This window comes from Pelophylax lessonae (genome assembly GCF_965119305.1).
Source record: "Pelophylax lessonae genome assembly, chromosome: 3".
NCBI lineage: Eukaryota > Metazoa > Chordata > Amphibia > Anura > Ranidae > Pelophylax > Pelophylax lessonae.
Window position 1 is genome coordinate 302029969 of NC_138770.1, and position 18336 is coordinate 302048304.

The following is an 18336-nucleotide window of genomic DNA, read 5'->3' on the forward strand; positions in this document are numbered from 1 at the left end:
TTTCAACTTCTACTGTACTTAACAATAAAACATTACATATAACAGTATATTATAAACTACGAAGTAGTTTTCTTTGCAGGTACCACCATTCTACTGTACCATTATAATGTAATGTTTTATTTTTGCTGTGTTTTTCATTGTTAACCATTTGCAGATACCACCATTCTACTGTTTTTATATACAATCATAAATCAATGATTACAGCGTTGTAGGAGGCGATCTCACCACCGCAGTTAAAAAAAAAAAGAAGAGCATATATGGTGAAGCATAGGAGATGGGGTGGACACAGAGGGCACATCTCCCCTATGCTTCGCCATATATTTTTTAACACTTTTCTTGGCAGAGATTTCTTTATCCACATCGATCCATGCGAATGAAGGAATCTGCAATGTTCACGGGCTGAACGAAAAAAAAACATTGCAGGTATGCCCATCATTAGAAGTGGGTGGATGCTGGGAGATCTAATGGTGGGTATATTACACACTTTCTGGTATAAATTTTTTACAGCCAATGGTCGGCTTTCATGTAAAATACTCAAAATGCCTCTCAGCAAATAGCTTAGGGTGTCTTCTTTCTGAAAAGGGGTCATTTGTGGGGAGTTTTGTGCTATTTTGGCATTTCATAGCCTCCAAAACTGTGATAGGTAGTCAGCAGTGAAATCAACAATTTACGCCCTTAGAAATCCTGAAGGCAGTGATTGGTTTTCGGGGTACTGTATGCAGATAGACTGCAAAAAAGTCTCACACGTGGTATTCCCGCACTCAGGAGAAGCAGCAGAATGTATTTTGGGGTGTAATGCCACATATACCCATGGCATGCATGAGCAATATCATTTCAATGACAACTTTTTTTTTTGTCATTTTTCAAACACCTGTGACAAAAAAATGTAATATTCAATGGGCTCAACATGCCTCTCAGGAGATTCCTTGGGGTGTCTACTTTCCAAAAAGGGGTCATTTGGGGGGGGCATACTCAGAACTGCACCCCAAAACACTTTATATTACTCTGAGTGTGGGACACCAGAAGTGAGACTTTTTTGCAGCCAAGCCACACAAAGGGGCCCAAAAGGTCAGGTTTTTAAAAGATGCATTTGAGTTCCTGATTATCTATTAAATATTTGGAGGCTCGAAAGTGCCAGACCAGTAAAAACACTCACAAAATGACCACATTTTAAAAAGCAGTCACCCTAAAAAGGTATTGCTTTGAGGCATGGTGAAGTTAAGAATTTTTTTTTTTCACAAAGTGGTCAACTAGATTTCTCACACACAGCGTGGTTATACTTAGAATTACACCCCCCAAAACACATTCTGCCACTCCTCATGGGTAGAGATAACACATGTGCGTGACTTTTTCAACATTTGGACTAACAAGTACCATGGATTCTTTTTCAAAAATACAAACAAACTAAATAAAAGGTCTTTAACGGTACCTTAAAAGCACATCTAATGCAATTTTATTGATATACAAAAAGAGTGTTCAATAAAAACATGTTGCTAAAACATACATACAGATACTAAACAACTTCTGAATCTATTTCAGGAATGTCCAACCTGCTGCAGTCAGGTGGTGGATTATCTCGCTATGAATTACTTCAATGCAGGAGCGTTTCTCGGGGCAACAGCCCGCTTCTTCAGGAAATTGATTGACAGCAAGATTTTCCAGAGATTAACATCATTTAACAAAAGTCTTTATACAACAGCTGTTATTGCCTGTCCACTGGATCTGAAGAGGTCCCAACCAATTTTGTTACAAAAGCCATCATGAAAGTTAAATGCGTCCTGTATCATCAATTTCACCAATTGGATAAGTGATATCTGTAAAAAGTCTCACAATGGGTCAGCATATGGGAGAAGCCAGGAGGAATAAAGACAGATGAAGAGCTCAATGTCTATGCATCGAGGAGGATGGAATAACTCATGAATCCAATAAGTGAAATTGATGATAAAGGACACATTTACTTTCATGATGACCTCTAAGAAAATTGGTTGGGAAATCTTCAGATCCAGTGGACAGGCAATAACAGCGTCCTTTATCATCAATTTCACTTATTGGATTCATGAGTTATTCCATCCTCCTGAAGAAGCGGGCTGTTGCCCCGAGAAACGCACCTGCATCAAAGTAATTCATAGCGAGATAATACAATACCTGACTGCAGCAGGGTGGACGCATAAATCAAATCATTTAGGAATCACAATACATTCCTGAAATAGAATCAGATGTTGATGTCTAGTATCTGTATGTATGTTTTAGCAACATGTTTTTATTGAACAATCTTTTTGTATATCAATAAAATTGCAGTAGATGTGCTTTTAAGGTACCGTTAAAGTCCTTTAGTCCCCGTTCACACTGGGGCGACCTGTGAGGCGACCTGGTCGCCTCACAGGTCGCCGTAGGTCGCCTTCCATAGGGAAGCTGCGGACCCATTCTAATAGGAGCGACACAAGTCGCTCCGACTTAGAAAAAGGGTCCGGAGCTTCTTTGGGGCGACCCGGAGCGACCGTCATAGACTTCAATGTTATGAAGTCCGTGCCGGCCGCTCCGAGGTCACGGGGCGAGCAGCGCGCCGCGACCTCGGAGGTCGCCCTGGGAAGTAGCATCGCTGCTATGTGAACGGGGCCTTATTTAGTTCGTTAGGATCCTTTTGTACACATAGTTGGTTAGGATGTGGTACCGGACAGTTTCGGTCCACAATAGGGTGTCAGTATAACCACCCTCTCCCAAAAAAATTCTCTCTACCATTGTATTAGGTGTATAAAAACAAGATACACTATACAAATTTAATTGGCAAATGTTTCTCACAAGGCAAACTTTCTGCTTCTTCCCCTTTCAACTTTATGTGGACATGGTCTATCTGGAAAGCCTTTGCAATTTGGTAGCACTTTTCAATAAGCTACAGTTTGTAGAAAGAGGTTTAAAAATTGTACACAGGAATAAATTGTTCTTACACAGGTAGTATCCCTGATGAAATAGGGGTGACATAAGGTCTCATGCTATTCTTTCGTTGCGACTCACTCAAATAAAATGGGCATCTAGGGGGTCCAGCAATACGTGTAACCTGTGCTTCTCTCACAAGGTTCATACAAATTTTCCCCACATCTGGAATGTACTGGGGACATACTGCTTAAATGAAGTCTGCCTGTAAATTGGATGAGAGTCATTGACACAGATATTTTGTCATCATCTTGGGTGTGGTACCCAGCTACATTAGCTCATACTGTTCTCCTCTGACGTGTATACCTTTCTATTTTATTTTTTTTTAGAAATTATTGAGCTACCTTATTTTTTGAGGAACCCATCATAGGCAGAGGTCACCTCTGAGAGGGCATAAAAATGGTCGCTGAAATGCAAAAATCTCATTATGGCTTAATATGGTTTCCTCGGCATGAATGACGAGGAGTATATGGGAATATGAAGGATTGGGTCCGTTGACCAATATGACTACAGTTAATTTTCCTATGTTTAGAATCAAGTTGAAAAATGTTTTAAATATGAACCAGTGATAAAGTTCTACTAGTATAGTCTGGCTCAAAAGATCTTTCCAGCCTAAAAGTTATATTGTTGTACAATTAAATAGTTCTTTGGTGCAAAAAAAAAAAATATCAAAGAAGTGTAACAATTTTAGTTTCCACTTTAATATCTCACTGGAATGTAAATGGTGGGAGGTGCTGCTGATTTAGAGGGTAGCGACAAGCATTTATCACTTATGTATTATTTGTACTAGCACATTTTCCTATTTTTAAGTGGTTTTATTACTTATATACCAGCTTTTACACTATTTATATCAGCGCCTTTACATCTGTCACCCATAGCGGTACAATGTACTCCATACTCATTCGCAAGGGGGGGGCGGGATGCCAAGTGCTCCCACAGCAAGCAGCTTGCTATGGGGGCACCCGAATCGAGCTACTGCTCTGTGTGTCTATTCAGACATGGAGCTGTGGCTCAGCCCCGCCCCCTCTCTCTCATCAGTGGCTCACCAACTTTGATTGACAGCAGCGGGAGCCAATGTGTGTCTCAGCCAATGAGGGAGAGTCCTAGACAGCCAAAATTCTTATGCAACATCGCTGGGTGGAGATGGGGCTCAGGTAAATATTAGGAGGGCTGAAGCACACAAAAGGTTTTTACCTTAATGGATAAAATGCATTAAGATAAAAAATCTTCTGCCTTGGGAACCACTTTAAGAACTAATGCCACTTTTCCACTGCAAGTACCGGCTCGGCTCTACTCGGCCCCGCTTGGCCCGGTTTGCTTTTCCACTGCTGGTACCGCATGGTACGGTGTTGGAACGGTTCGGTACGGTATGGTTTGCTTTTCCACTAAAGTAGTACTAAAGTTAAGTGGGTGGGATTCTCTGACCAATCAGTGGCTAGTAGTGACTGCATGCAAAGGATTGTGGGATATGGTACCGGGTATGGTACCTGTTGGAACCACAATCGATGTGGCACTGTTTGAGAGCTGTAACGTCCGGTTCCATGCAGTGGGAAAGCGCCGCCGTACCGTACCGAACCGTTCCTACACTATACCATGCGGTACCATGCAGTGGAAAAGCACAAAAGCGAGCCGAACAGTTTGGTTCCATGCAGTGGAAAAGCGCCATAAAATACAACACATAACCCTAAATCTTAAAGCTCTACCTAATCCTAACATGCAACACCTAATCTTCAAACGTCTCCCTAATATGTGATCCTAAACCTAACTGTCTTTTAACCACCTTTGACCTAGTTAACCCCAAAAACTTAAGGAACACTAAAGTACTGGATCAATACTTTGGCGGCAGTTTTAAAGTGATACTAAAGCCTCATTTTTTTTTTTTTCTTAAAAAATAACAAACGTGTTATACTTACCTGGCTGGCTTATGTCGGACGAGCATGCTGGAAAACTAGCAGCTGACCGACTCCCAATCAGCTCTCTCAGCCAATGGCAGAGAGCACTGATCATAGTGTTCTGGTGGAGGCCGTCCCCCTGTCAGAACATAACAGCTCACCGGCGGAGATCGCTGTACTAACTTCAGATGGTTACTACAGGGGCTCTGACTGGAGCTGGTACAAACTTGTAGTGTGTACCAGGCAAAGAGAAAAGGGATATAAATAAATGAGCTCCTATTCTTAAGCTGCAAGTTCCTGGGCTGTCATCCTTAGGTCTCATACACAGTAGATGTTTTTAAAGCTGCTTTTAGGGGCGTGACGTTTACTTTTCCTACCTCTAAACACCCCTCCACATTAGCCTATGTGTCCATGCACACATAAGGAAGATTTTAACAAAGGACTTGCCAAACACCGTCTCTCTGGTTTTTATTTACACTACATTGCCTTTTCTTGGGGTGAATGGGTAGGGGTACAATGTACCCCATACTCAGTCACATGAAGGGGGGCTGGGATCTGGGGCCCCCTTGTTAAAGGGGTCTCCAGATTTTGATAAGCCCCCTGCTGGGGTTTCCTTTCAAGATCCATACCAGACTCACACTTTTGTGATTTATGCATGGGGTTCCCCTTCAAGATCATCAGAGCACAAGTCACACCACAAGTCGGATCATGATGATCCAACTTAGATGCAACTTCTAATCAATGGGCTGAAAGTCGGATCAGTTAAGACGTCTTTCATGGGGAACCATTGATTTTAAATAGAGGCAGAGAAACGCTGCTAAAAGCCAACGCAGCTAAACCTGCATTAACACCAATGCAAAAAGCTACTAAAAGTGTATTTTTACAGCCCCTTTTTCCTGGCATTGGTAGTGGCTTTGGAGCTTGTTTTTTTCTAACGCCCCGTGTGCATTAAGCGGCCTCATGCATGCTGGACCTTTTTACAGCTGCTGTTTTTGGCTTCAGGCATTTTTTTTATGCAGCCAGAAACTCCCCAGCATGTTATTCTATGTGTCCATGCACACATAGGCTGTTATCAGCGGTTTTTGGCTGGAAAAAAAAAAAAAAAAACAGAACTAGTGTGTTTTAAGAGGAGTTTTACAGCTGTAAAGACACTCCAACTGTGAGAACAGCTTAAAAACGCTGAAAAACACAGAAAAAATGTAGCTATTCTGCATTTATTGTTTTTGAGCCTTAAACTTTTAGGGCTCTTTCACACGGTCCGCCTCCGTAGGCGGATCCGTGTTGCTCAGCGGGGATCGATCCGCGATCCCCGCTGAGCCGGCGGATGACAGCTTGCAGAGCGCAGAGGGAGGTGTCTCAGCCCCCGCTGCCCTCTATGGGGGATCGGATGAGAGCGGACCGCTTGTCTGCTCTCATCAGATCCGATCCGATTACTGAACGGATGGAAAAATAGGGTTTCCATCCCTCCAGATTTCAAGCACAGGATCGGATGCGGATGGCCGCGGGTGTCAGCGGAGGTGTCTCCGCTGACATCCGCTGCCCCATAGAGCTGCATGGAGGATCCGATCAGATCCGCCTAAAAATCTGACAGGCGGATCTGATCGGATCGCCCGTGTGAAAGAGCCCTTATAGAGTTGAGTACTCTATAAGAGTATAGTTTTACTAAAAAAAAAAAAACCCCTCTGAAAAAACGCTGCAAAAAAAATTCTACAGCTAATGCTACTAGCTTTTTTATACCGCCCAGTGTGCATGAGGCCTTAAAGGTGAATATAAACTTTTCCAGCCATATTGGAATAATACCTACTTTATATTTTTTACATGTCCCAATTCACATAAGCGTAACCTAAAATTATTATTAATAATAATAATAATAATAATAATAAAAATAATGCTTAACTTTTTTAGATGCTCTTTTCTGGAACTTCCAATAAGGAAAAATCCTGCTTAGTTATTTTTGCTATGAAAATGGCTAGGAAGCTGTTTGACACAATTAAACCTGTCTGTGCTGTGCAGATAATATCCATCTATCTATAACTAGATTTAAAAAAACTGTCCGTCCTAACAAGAGGTTTTCTCCAATTTAACGCAAAAGTGGAAATACACTTTAGGTCACAGGAGTTTCATTAACCTACATTGGGACAACAAAATATAACTTTTTCAATGTAAGTGGATGAAAAAAAAAAAAAAAAAAAAAAGTTTGCATAGAAGTAGATCATGATCTATTTTTTTTTATTAGGAGAGAACATTACCTGGTCAGATTACGCTGTGATGCTGCCTTGCAGACAAAATGAGGTGGCCTAATGTTCTAGACTCAGAATGACACTGAGATCCAGTGATACTTGTAATGTGTTGGTACTTGTGTTATCAGACTCCCCTCACTCCACCTGAGCTGTTGAAGTTGTAGCTAAAAGAGGATAAGCATGCTTATTTAGATAAGACATACCTTTACATTAAATGAAAAATCAGAGATAGGTAGACGCGTCAGGCAGGAATGAAATGAGGTAGATGAGACAAGATTCAAGATAAAGTAGACAAAAAAAGGATTTTTCGTTGTTCCAGCATTAACCTTCTGAGATGCAAATTTATTTCTTGCATAAAAGGGTATTGAAAGTTTCATTCATTAACTGCAAGTTAAACAAAAATGAATGTATAATTATTTTAACGTCTTCTGTTTAAGACCATTTCACTTTGCATATGTCTGCATTTGTTTTAATGACTATGAAGGTAGAAACAGCTTTTCACAGTCCAAAAATCTTATAAAACGGAGGAAATAGGATTTAGGTGTCCTTCCTGCAAATCATTTTACTCCACACCCCCTAATACAGAATACATGCAGGAACCTACACCATTTTGTATGTTGTATATTGGTATCAATACTAGCCAGATAGCTCAACAAATTGATTTGGGGACATATTTGGTATTTTTAGTTTTGCATGGGTACTAAGGACCGTCTGTGCAGTTCTACAAGTGGCCTTGGGTAACGAACAAGATAGGGATTTGTAGGTTTGTTCTTAAGTCAAATTTGTTTGTAAGTCGAAACAGTACATTTTTAAAAGAGTAACTCTAGTCTGTGCAGTGATGTGGGATGTTCCGGGCGCTTCCTGGGCATGCAGTCATTTTATTTGGGGGCAGTACTGCAGTGTGGGATGTGTCCGGTATTGCAAGATGGCTGCTCGCTCGTATCCAGGACAAATGTGGAGCACAAGCGGCCGGCAGTGAGATCACGCCACCTCCGTTTGTAAGTAGGAGTTGTTCGCAACACGGATGTTCATAATTCGGGGACTGCCTGTACTAGTACTGAATAAAGAACTGTTTATACACATGAACAGAAGCCTTACAGAAAACAAACATGGCAAGAAGTGGTCCAGGCCATTTTAAATGGTGGTGCCAAACTTCCGTTTGGTAGTGAGCTGTAGGAAGGGCAGGATCTCTGTGCAGCCAGAACCATGCACCTAGTCGTCAAGCATAGGAATCCTACCTGGAGGCATGCTTTTGCAAACTAGTTTTAGGATACAGAGAGGGGGGATAACTTGTTGAAGTGGAGCCCAGCCCAAACTGTTTTGAATAGAGTGAGGTATCATTTATAATCCTTTTTGTGGAGAGTGGGGAATAGTTGGAACCTGTAAAATGTTTTTTGTTCTATTGCTGTTCAATTTGGAGAGATTTTAATTACTTGCTGGCTAAAGGTTATGGAAAGGGACAATGGCAGTAAAAATACCTAGCTTGGGTTCTACTTTCAGCTTTTGGCAAAATTTAAGCAACAGGATGCGAATATGAGGAACAAACACCAAAGTGACAATGGCAAATAGATCATGTAATTCACCCTATTTAGATTATCCATTAGAATAATTTGCTTACAGTCTATGAAATTTCACAAAAAGTCAAGTATGCAGTGAAGCAATACAATGTAAACATAGTGTTCCCATTGCCCAACAAGCATGTGAGATCCTCCATTGACCCTATATGGTCATCTTAAAGAAGTCCATTACATATAAAATGACTATACATATGCCCATTCGTAGCAAAAAAAAAAGAAAAAGCCCTGTAAGGCAAATAGCTCCGCCACATACCATTAGCCAAGCCCTGCTAATATACAGACATCACTGCATAAAAATGATTTCCAGAAATAGTTTTTATTTCATTATGTCTGCTCTATGCTGGTAACCTCTGTAAGTATATGAGATCTGTCAAACACACTTCCTCTGTTATGCTTTAAGGCGCAAAACATTTCAACTTTTTTCTTTTGTTTTTTTGAACCAAAAAGAATTCACTGTACTTTGTGAGGAACAGCTGTGAATATTAACATAAGCATGCCTACCGTATGCTGAACAGTGTCTGGCCGACTACAGTATATATTAATGGCAGCAAGATGCGGAGAGAAGATTTCTGCCAAACAGAAGGGGGTGGGGAAACAAATGTCTCCAGCATAGAATGCAAAGCAAACACATAATGGATAACAGCCTCTCAATTACAGTGCTGGAATTTCTGTGCTACTAACTTTCTAGCAAATATTTGTCACCCATCCACGATATGGAATTTTCCTACAAAATACTTGTGTTCTAGAATTGTGAGTCCTGAACATTTACAAACCTGCAAAGTCACAGTTCTGTAGTAAGGCCTGATGAACCTAGGTGTAAGAAGTAGAACATTTAGCATGAGCTGCTTGACATTGGGTTGAAACTCAAATGGCTAAAATTCAACACCTATTGGTACCAGCTGGCTCGACAAAATACTGAAACAAATAAAAAAAACAAAAAGGAGAAGGAACAACATTGTTCGCCGAAGTGACTGCATCCAATCAGATGCAGTCCCTATTTGGGTAATCAAAGGGTACTGCGGCTGCCTGAACACCCTTGCTTAAAGTGATTGTAAAGTCTGTTATAAAAAAAAGCACAAAAAATTACCTCCTCTTGGTAAGTTGTTTTTTCACAGGACAGCCTGGATCCTCCTCTTCACGTGTCTCTTGTTGATGCTCCTAGTCCCTCCCTCCTGTTGAGTTCCCCCACAGCAAGCAGCTTGCTATGGGACACCCGGGGCAAGCTGCAGCTCTGTGTGTCTATACTATGTACCTCATATTCATTCACATCGAGGGGGCGATGTATTTTTTTTTTGTTTGCCAACATCCCTTATAAACTGTATGTAGATTTTTTGCTACCTCAGACACACACATACACACACACACACACGCTTCTTGCCTAAAAAATCCCACCTCTCTTTGGTCTGAGGCACCAAAAAAATCTACATACCTTATTTTAAAGGGGGCTTCCAGATTCCGATAAGCCCCTTGCCCACAGACCCCCAAAACCACAGTCCAAGGTTGTGGGGAAGACACCCTTGCTTCCATCAACATGGGGATAAGGTGCTTTGGGGTGGGAGGGGCAGAGCCCCCCCTGCTCCAAAGCACCCCCCCTATTGTTGAGAACATGTGGCCTAGTATGGTTCAGGAAGGAGGGGTACTTGCTCGTCATCGTCGCCTTTTTCACGCTGTCTTTTTAATTTGGCATGGAGGTTCCCCCTCAAGATCCAAGTTGTGCTCAAAGTCCGATCCTGTTCATTAAGGTTGCATGGAAGTTGAATCGATGACGGTGTAAACGCAGCCTTAGCAAGCCCAAGTCATCAGTTTCGGCAGAAGGCATGCTTATGGCGACAACTTTAAAACAATGCAATTTACATATCCACAGCTTTCCAAACAGAAGCTGTGCTACCTAAAATTGGCAGACGGAGGCAAATGAACATTTACCAGCGTTGCTTGTGGTCTCACTGGAGGCAATTTTTTTTCCATTACTAACTTACCATGCTTTGGCCTGCACTGTGTTTCTGTATAGTGGAAGATACCTTTGCAGAGACAGAGCATTGCTTCCTCATGTCAGAGCCTCCAGCAAGTAGCACAGTGACCAGGGCAAACACAGTACTGAGGCTGTAATCACATTCACATACCAGGCAGTGCACTACTATTTTCCAAGAGGAATAACATAAAAAAGGTACATTTTCAGGGTACTACTTGGGCACAATTACCATCTCTAGATAGTTCCAAGAGCACAGGAAATCTTTTACTTTTTTTAAATTCAGTTCCATTATAAAGCTTAAGGGTAGATGAGCTGTTGAAAAGGTTATGCAACACAGAAATGCGAGAGGAACAATGCAATTCTAATTCAATGTTTTATTAGTGTCTATGGTGCATTGTTACTATGCAATAGAATATGAAATATATATATATATACACACATACACATACATATACATACACACCAACACACACACACACACATATATACATAAAAAACTTAATGGAAACTAAATAAAAAAAAAAAAATATTAAAAGTGAAATTATTATTAGGGTATGATAGCCTATGCTGTTACAGTGATTACAATTTTGTTTTATAGAATAGGCTACCTTAATGCAACAATTGTACACACGGACACAGTCTGAATTGACCATACTTGTATGAGCAACATTACAGTTTGTGATACAGATTTTTGCTCCCCACAATGGGGACAGACAAGGAAAGAAATCCAGTGGGTTATGGTTGTCAGGCAACTGCATTCCCTGACAACCTACTTAGAAACTTCTATTATCTGCGTCGTTACAGGCAACAGGTAAAATACACTGCACTGGAGAAATTAGTTAATGAATGCATACTGTGTAATAAAGTTATAATCTTGAGTTTGTCTGATTTCACTTTTCTCAGCAAAAAAAAAAAAAAAGTGTGATTAGAGGGCTTAATGTGTAATGCCTGACACTGCTGACATGTGTGGGAGGAAAGTTATACTTAATCTGCAAACTTTTGTCACTTCTCTATTTAGGCTGGCCATACATGGATCCGTTTTTTTTTTCATTCAGCAAGGAGAAAAAGAGAAAAAATAAAAATAAAAAAACTGAACCGGTTCCCCCTTCACACATTTGAGGTGGATGGGGGAATCCTTCCTGCTTCACTATTTTATTCTGAAAGCAAGGAGCTTCCCCTGCTGTAATAAACAGATCAGCACTGCAGCCATTAAAACAGACAAAAGAAAAAAAAGGGATTTTTCAGATAACCACTAGGAAATTATAGATGCGACATTCTTCTCAAAATTGGATATGAAATGTATGGTAGTTTATTACAGACGTATTAAAAATCAATTATAAAACACAATAAAATGATTGTACAATACAATACATGTTCTAGACAGACTTTCTAACTCAAACAAACAACTACGCTAAAATTACTGATTTTTACCAAACCACATTGTATAATTTTACATAAAGCAGCAAACCCTACTGTGTGATATCGTCACAAACTGTACATATAGATAGAAGAACAAGGTTGCACTAAAAAATATTTAAACAAACATATCGATATTACAAAGAAATAGAGTATATAGATAAGCTGTAAAAGTCCCCTGTAGGTATTCCAAGTTGGTAAAATCTCAACTTGCAGGTGGTAAATCATAAGTGGTTCACTGTCCAAAATGACACACGTCACCTTCTGCCACCAAGTATAGCTGACCACCGAAGACATTGCCACCATAGAACGGAATACAAATGCCTGCTTACCAGCAGTACTGGACCTCTTATCACAGGAGGCCAGCAGTGCTTTTTTTTACCATGCTAGGGCCTTGCAGCATTATTCCTCCAGGTTTTCCAGCAATAGCGTTAAGTCAGGCATCCAATAGCGGCATCTGTATGTATAGGCTCAAAAACAAAAAGGATGCTCACATAGTGTGAATCCAAATAGCATTTATTAAAGTAATAGAAAAACACACCTCCGTTGGGTAAAATTATAAATGCGTTAAATTTCCTGCCAGGCGACATAAAAACAAAATCACCCGCACTTCCGGGATTCGTAAACTGCAATTACGTCAGCACGTCATCTGCCCTACACGTTGTGTTATAGATAACGTTGTCCTGGGGCACGGGCGGCGCACCACGCCATCGCCATATATAACGGAGCAACGAACCAAGCCTCGATTTGAGTCCCGAGTCTTGGTGGCGGAAGGTGATGTGTGTCATCTTGGACAGTGAACCACTTCTGATTTAGCACCTGCAAGTTGAGATTTTAACAACTTGGAATACCTACACGGAAATTTTACAGCTCATCTATATACTCAATTTGTTTGTAATATATCGATAGGTTTGTTTAAATATTTTTTAGTGCAACCCTGTTATTCTATCTATATGTACAGTTTGTGACGATATCGCACAGTAGGGTTTGCTGCTTTATGTAAAATTATACACTGTGGTTTGGTAAAAATCAATAATTTTAGCGTGGTTGTTTGAAAGTTTTTAAGTGTATGATATCCAACAAACTTCTGATTTTAGGATACGTGAGAATGTTTTATTTGTAAATATGGATGTATTAGAATATAAAGTCACTCGAATAGTCAAACAAATATGGATGGAGTATTCAAAGTCATAAAAGACAATGAAGATGACTTAGGGGGGTCTGTTCATGAAACTTAAAAAAGGATAACTGCACTTTCGTGGGGAAAAAAAAAAAAAATCAGCAAATAAAGAAAACAAAAACAATATAGCGTCTACAATTGCAACATAAATCATATTGTAATTGAATGTTATTAAAAATGACCTTTCCTTTTCAATCTGCAGCTGTTGTAATTTTCTGAAAATGCAATGCAATATGGCTACCTGGAGGTGTTCTGTACACAGAATGTGTACTGACCACAGCCAAGAAACATCATTTCCTGCTTGTGTGATTGGCTCACCAATTTTCCCAGGAGTCTGCCTAAGATACAAGTCAGATTTCTGGCACCCCTGCAACAAAAATGTATTTTTTGGTAAGATACTCCCAATAGGAACACGGCTAAAGGGATGCAGGCCCAGCAGCTTTCCTCATTAGAGCCCTGCAGGTGCAACAGCTGATGGATAATTAGGAAACCTCTCCCATTAGACTTAGGCATCTTTCACACGGTCCGCCTCCGTAGGCGGATCCGTGTTGCTCAGCGGGGATCGATCCGCGATCCCCGCTGAGCCAGCAGATGACAGCTCCGTCTCCACTTGCAGAGCGGAGAGGGAGGTGTCTCAGCCCCCGCTGCCCTCTATGGGAGATCGGATGAGAGCGGACCGCCTGTCCGCTCTCATCCGATCCGATCACTGAACGGATGGAAAAATAGGGTTTCCATCCGTCCAGATTTCACGGACAGGATCGGATACGGATGGCAGCGGGTGTCAGCAGAGGTGTATCCGCTGACATCCGCTGCCCCATAGAGCTGCATGGAGGATCAGCAACAAAGTTTGCTAAAAATCCCTGCAATTTACTTAGATCACCCAGAGGGAAATGTTTTTTTTCTCTCAACAAAAGTAGGGTTATGCTTTAAGAATCTTATGACCTCAGAGGTTCACACCTTGTGGGACATTGCTTTTCTAGAAAAATACATTGTAGGTGCGATGGTGACACAAAGTTTGCGGTGGGATGTTGACCCCCAGAGAGGAGAAACTGATCTTGAGGAATGGTTTAAATATTTAATAAAACTGGAGTCAAGGTTCTTGACTTCCTTGTCCAAAGAAAAAATAATACATTTGTGTGCCTGGATGAGGAAATCAAACAAATTAAAGAGAAAATGATCCAATTCAAAGAGAGTAACAGAATATAAAGAAAGGTCAGGAAAATTACAAAAACTATAAAGAAAGGTCCGATAAATTACAAAAACCATCTAGAAAAGGAAGAAAGGGAACAAAAAATGAAGGTAAAGAAAAAATTCAATAGGGATATAGGTGACTACGAAACTGGTAATGTTTTTGAATGGCAAACCAAATTGATTATGGAACAGGGGGATAAAAGGTCCATCTACTGAGAATCGTACCCAGGAAGAAAATTCTAGGCCTACGGATCAAAATAGACAAGGGAACTATTTGGGGACCCTGTAACCTTTTCAAATCTAATTAGGAGGGTTTCATATAGGTCACCAAAGAAAGGCCCTAACAATTAATTTGCATCTCACCAACAACGTAAAAATGGCAAATCTCCATATAGCCCCATTTAAAAAACCGGGGGGGGGGGGGGGTACCCCAATATTGCCACTTGGTACCATGATAATCAGGGATATCAATCTTCCCAATATCATCAGAGGGGACAAATATTATTCTGGATATAATGTGGCCACACATAATAGATTATTTCTGTTACAAGAAATAGGAGCCCTTGGTAATAACCATGGACCTAGATATAGCTGCCATATTAGATGTGATAGATTATTATTATTATGGAAATGCAACATATTTTGAGTGACAGGGAGACCTGCACTCTTAGCCCCCGTTCACATTAGGTCACTCCGACTTCGGGGGCGACCTGTGAAGTCGCATGCAGCGCGACTTCGGCGCGACTTGCACGGACTTCACATAATGGAAGTCAATGCAAGTCGCCTCCAGGTCGCCCCGAAGTAGTACAGGACCCTTTTTCTAAGTCGGAGCGACTTGTGTCGCTCCTATTAGAACGGCTCCTGTACTACACAGTGGGAGCGGGAGGACCGCGACTTGTCAGTGGCAGTGTGACAAGTCGCGGCAGTGTGAATGGACAGAAACCCTATCAAAACCTAAAAAAGAAAACATTTTATAAACAAAGGGATTCAAAGACGGTGTACTAAATAAAAAAGAAAATCAATTTTTGGTACCCAGTGCCCCCATGTACACCTATAATAGATTATCTGGCCAAGATTCATAAAAAAAGTGGTACTTGAACCCCCCTCCCCCAGTCGTTCCATAGTGAGTGGCATCGACTCTGTAACCTCTCGGGTGGGCAAGTACATAGATCATTATTTACAGTCCTTGGTACAGAAAATGCCATCATATTAACAACTTGCCACCCGCCCTATAGCGGATTGATGGTGGCAAAGCGGTTTTATTATCCTGACTGGCCGGGGGGCGCACTGAGCGGCGATCGGTGCTGTGGTGTGTCACTCTGGGGAGGGAAATGAAGTGGATTTTAAAAATTAAAATCCCCCCCCCCCCCTTTAGGCCTCATGCACACTGGACGTTTTTGGAGCTGCTGTTAGCAGCGTCAGACGTTTTTTTTTGCAGCTGCAGAACACCCATCCATGTTATTCTATGGCCTCATGCACACATAGAGCTTTTAGGAGCTCCAAGTGGCATAGGCGTTTTACAGCTCCAAAAAAAACCCAGGAACTGTGCGTTCTGGAGCTGCAGCGTCAAGCTGTAAAAACGTCTGACGCTGCTAAAGGCTGAATAACGTGGCTTAACGTGGCTTAACGTGCGTTAAGCCACGTTATACGTTTTTTTTCTTCCATTCAAAATCAATAGTTCCCTATGGGACCCTATTGATTTGAATGGAAGTCGCACCGCAAGTCGGATCAGGATGATCCAACTTGCGGCGCGACTTGCGGTGTGAGAATCTTGAGGGGGAACTCAACGCCAAAATGGGGGAAAAAAACGGCGTGGGGTTCCCCCCCAGGTTCCAAACCAGGCCCTTCGGGTCTGGTATGGAATTTGAGGGTAGCCCCACGCCGGAAAAACGGCGTGGGGTCCCCCCTAAAATCCATACCAGACCCTTATCCGAGCATGCAGCCCGGCAGGCAAGAAAAGGGGAGGGGACGAGCAAGCGGCCCCACCCCCCTGGACCATACCAGGCCACACACCCTCAACATGGGGGTGCTTTGGGGCAGGGGGGGGGGGGGGCTCTGCACCCCTCACCTCAAAGCACCTTGCCCCCATGTTGATGAGGACAAGGGCCTCATCCCCACAACCCTGGCCGGTGGTTGTGGGGGTCTGCGGGCAGGGGGCTCATCGGAATCTGGAAGCCCCCTTTAACAAGGGGGCCCCCCGAACCCCCTCCCTATGTGAATGGGTATGGGGTACACTGTACCCCTACCCATTCACCCCATAAAAGGCAGTGTGTGTAAATAACGACAGGAGACGTTTTGAAAAGTTTATTAAAAATCTTCATCCAGTCTTCTCCGCTCTGGTCTTCTGCCCTTCTTGCCTCCTCTGGTCCTCCTCCGATGCTGTCACCGGTGATTATGGCGATCTCCGGTCTTTGCAGCTTGTTATATAGTAATTAGGGGCATGGCCTCTCGGCGAGGCCCCACCCCCTTGTGTCACCGACGACGGTGACATAAGGGGACGGGGCCTCCCGATGACGTCACCGGGAGGCCCCGCCCCTAATGACTATACAACAAGCTGCAGAGACCAGAGACCGGCATAATCACCGTTGACAGCGTCGGAGGAGGACCGGAGGAAGAAGAAGACCAGAGGAGGCAAAAGAGTGGAGGGCAGAAGAGCGAAGAGGACAAGACCAGAAGAGCGGAGAAGACCGGATGAAGATTTTTAATAAACTTTTCAAAACGTCTACGGTCGTTATTTACACACACTGCCTTTTATGGGGTGAATGGGTAGGGGTACAGTTTACCCCATACCCATTCACATAGGGAGGGGGTCCAGGATCTGGGGGGGCCACCCTTGTTAAAGGGGGCTTCCAGATTCCAATGAGCCCCCTGCCCACAGACCCCCACAACCACCGGCCAGGGTTGTGGGGATGAGGCCCTTGTCCTCATCAACATGGGGGCAAGGTGCTTTGAGGTGGGGGGTGCAGAGCCCCCCCTGCCCCAAAGCACCCACACTCCCCCATGTTGAGGGCGTGTGGCCTGGTATGGTCCGGGGGGGTGGGGCCGCTCGCTCGTCCCCTCCCCTTTCCTTGCCTGCCGGGCTGCATGCTCGGATAAGGGTCTGGTATGGATTTGGGGGGGGGGGACCCTTCGCCGTTTTTTCGGCGTGGGGCTACCCTCAAATTCCATACCAGACCCGAAGGGCCTGGTTTGGAACCTGGGGGGGGGGGAACCACACGCCGTTTTTTTTTCCTCATTTTGGCGTGGAGTTCCCCCTCAAGATTCTCACAGCGCAAGGCGCACCGCAAGTCGGATCATCCTGATCAGACTTGCGGTGCGCCTTCCATTCAAATCAATAGGCTCCCATAAGGAACCATTGATTTTGAATGGAGGCAGAAAAAACGCTGCTAAAAGCGACGTGGCCAAACGTGCAATAACGCAAATGGAAAAAGCTACTAAAAGCACGTTTTTACAGCTGCTTTTTCCTGGCGTCAAGAAACAGCTTTGGAGCTCGTTTTTATGACGCCCTGTGTGCATGGAGCCTAAAAGTGGTCAGACGGACGTTTTTTTAGCTTTGTTTACTAGCTGTCCATTCACACCTGAGCGTTTTTTTACCGCGATTTTTGTGCAGGCGTTTTTAGATTGAATAGAGACCAATTGAAAACGCCTGTAATCAGCCCTAAAAGAAGCTCATGTACTTTTTTGAGCATTGGGCGTTTTGCTCAAAGCGTCAAAACGCTCAGATGTGAACAGGGGCCATTGAAATGAATAGGATTTGTCTTGTTGGGCGTTTTGAGAGCTGATCCTAGAGCAGAAAAACTCCCCAAAAACGCCTACATGTGAACGGAGCCTGAAGAAGAGGTTTTCAAACATCCCATGTACATGAGGCCTAAGTGAGGAATGAGAAGTATTTGTGGCATTCTGGTTGCTCCTCCTTTATTTTACATTTATAGTTCGATAT

General features: G+C 42.7%; 1 protein-coding gene across 5 annotated transcripts in view; it reads right to left on the reverse strand.

Moving 5' to 3' along the window:
* LPP (LIM domain containing preferred translocation partner in lipoma) overlaps nt 1-18336 on the reverse strand; it is a 601703-nt gene that overhangs the window by 573242 nt on the left and 10125 nt on the right. For 2 of the 5 annotated variants that reach the window (XM_082251181.1, XM_082251179.1), the window contains exon 2: nt 9414-9450. The exons of the other annotated variants lie outside the window; for them this stretch is intronic. The gene's annotated coding sequence lies outside the window, so the exon portion shown is untranslated. The remainder of the gene's footprint in view (nt 1-9413; nt 9451-18336) is intronic. 5 annotated transcript variants of the gene reach the window in all.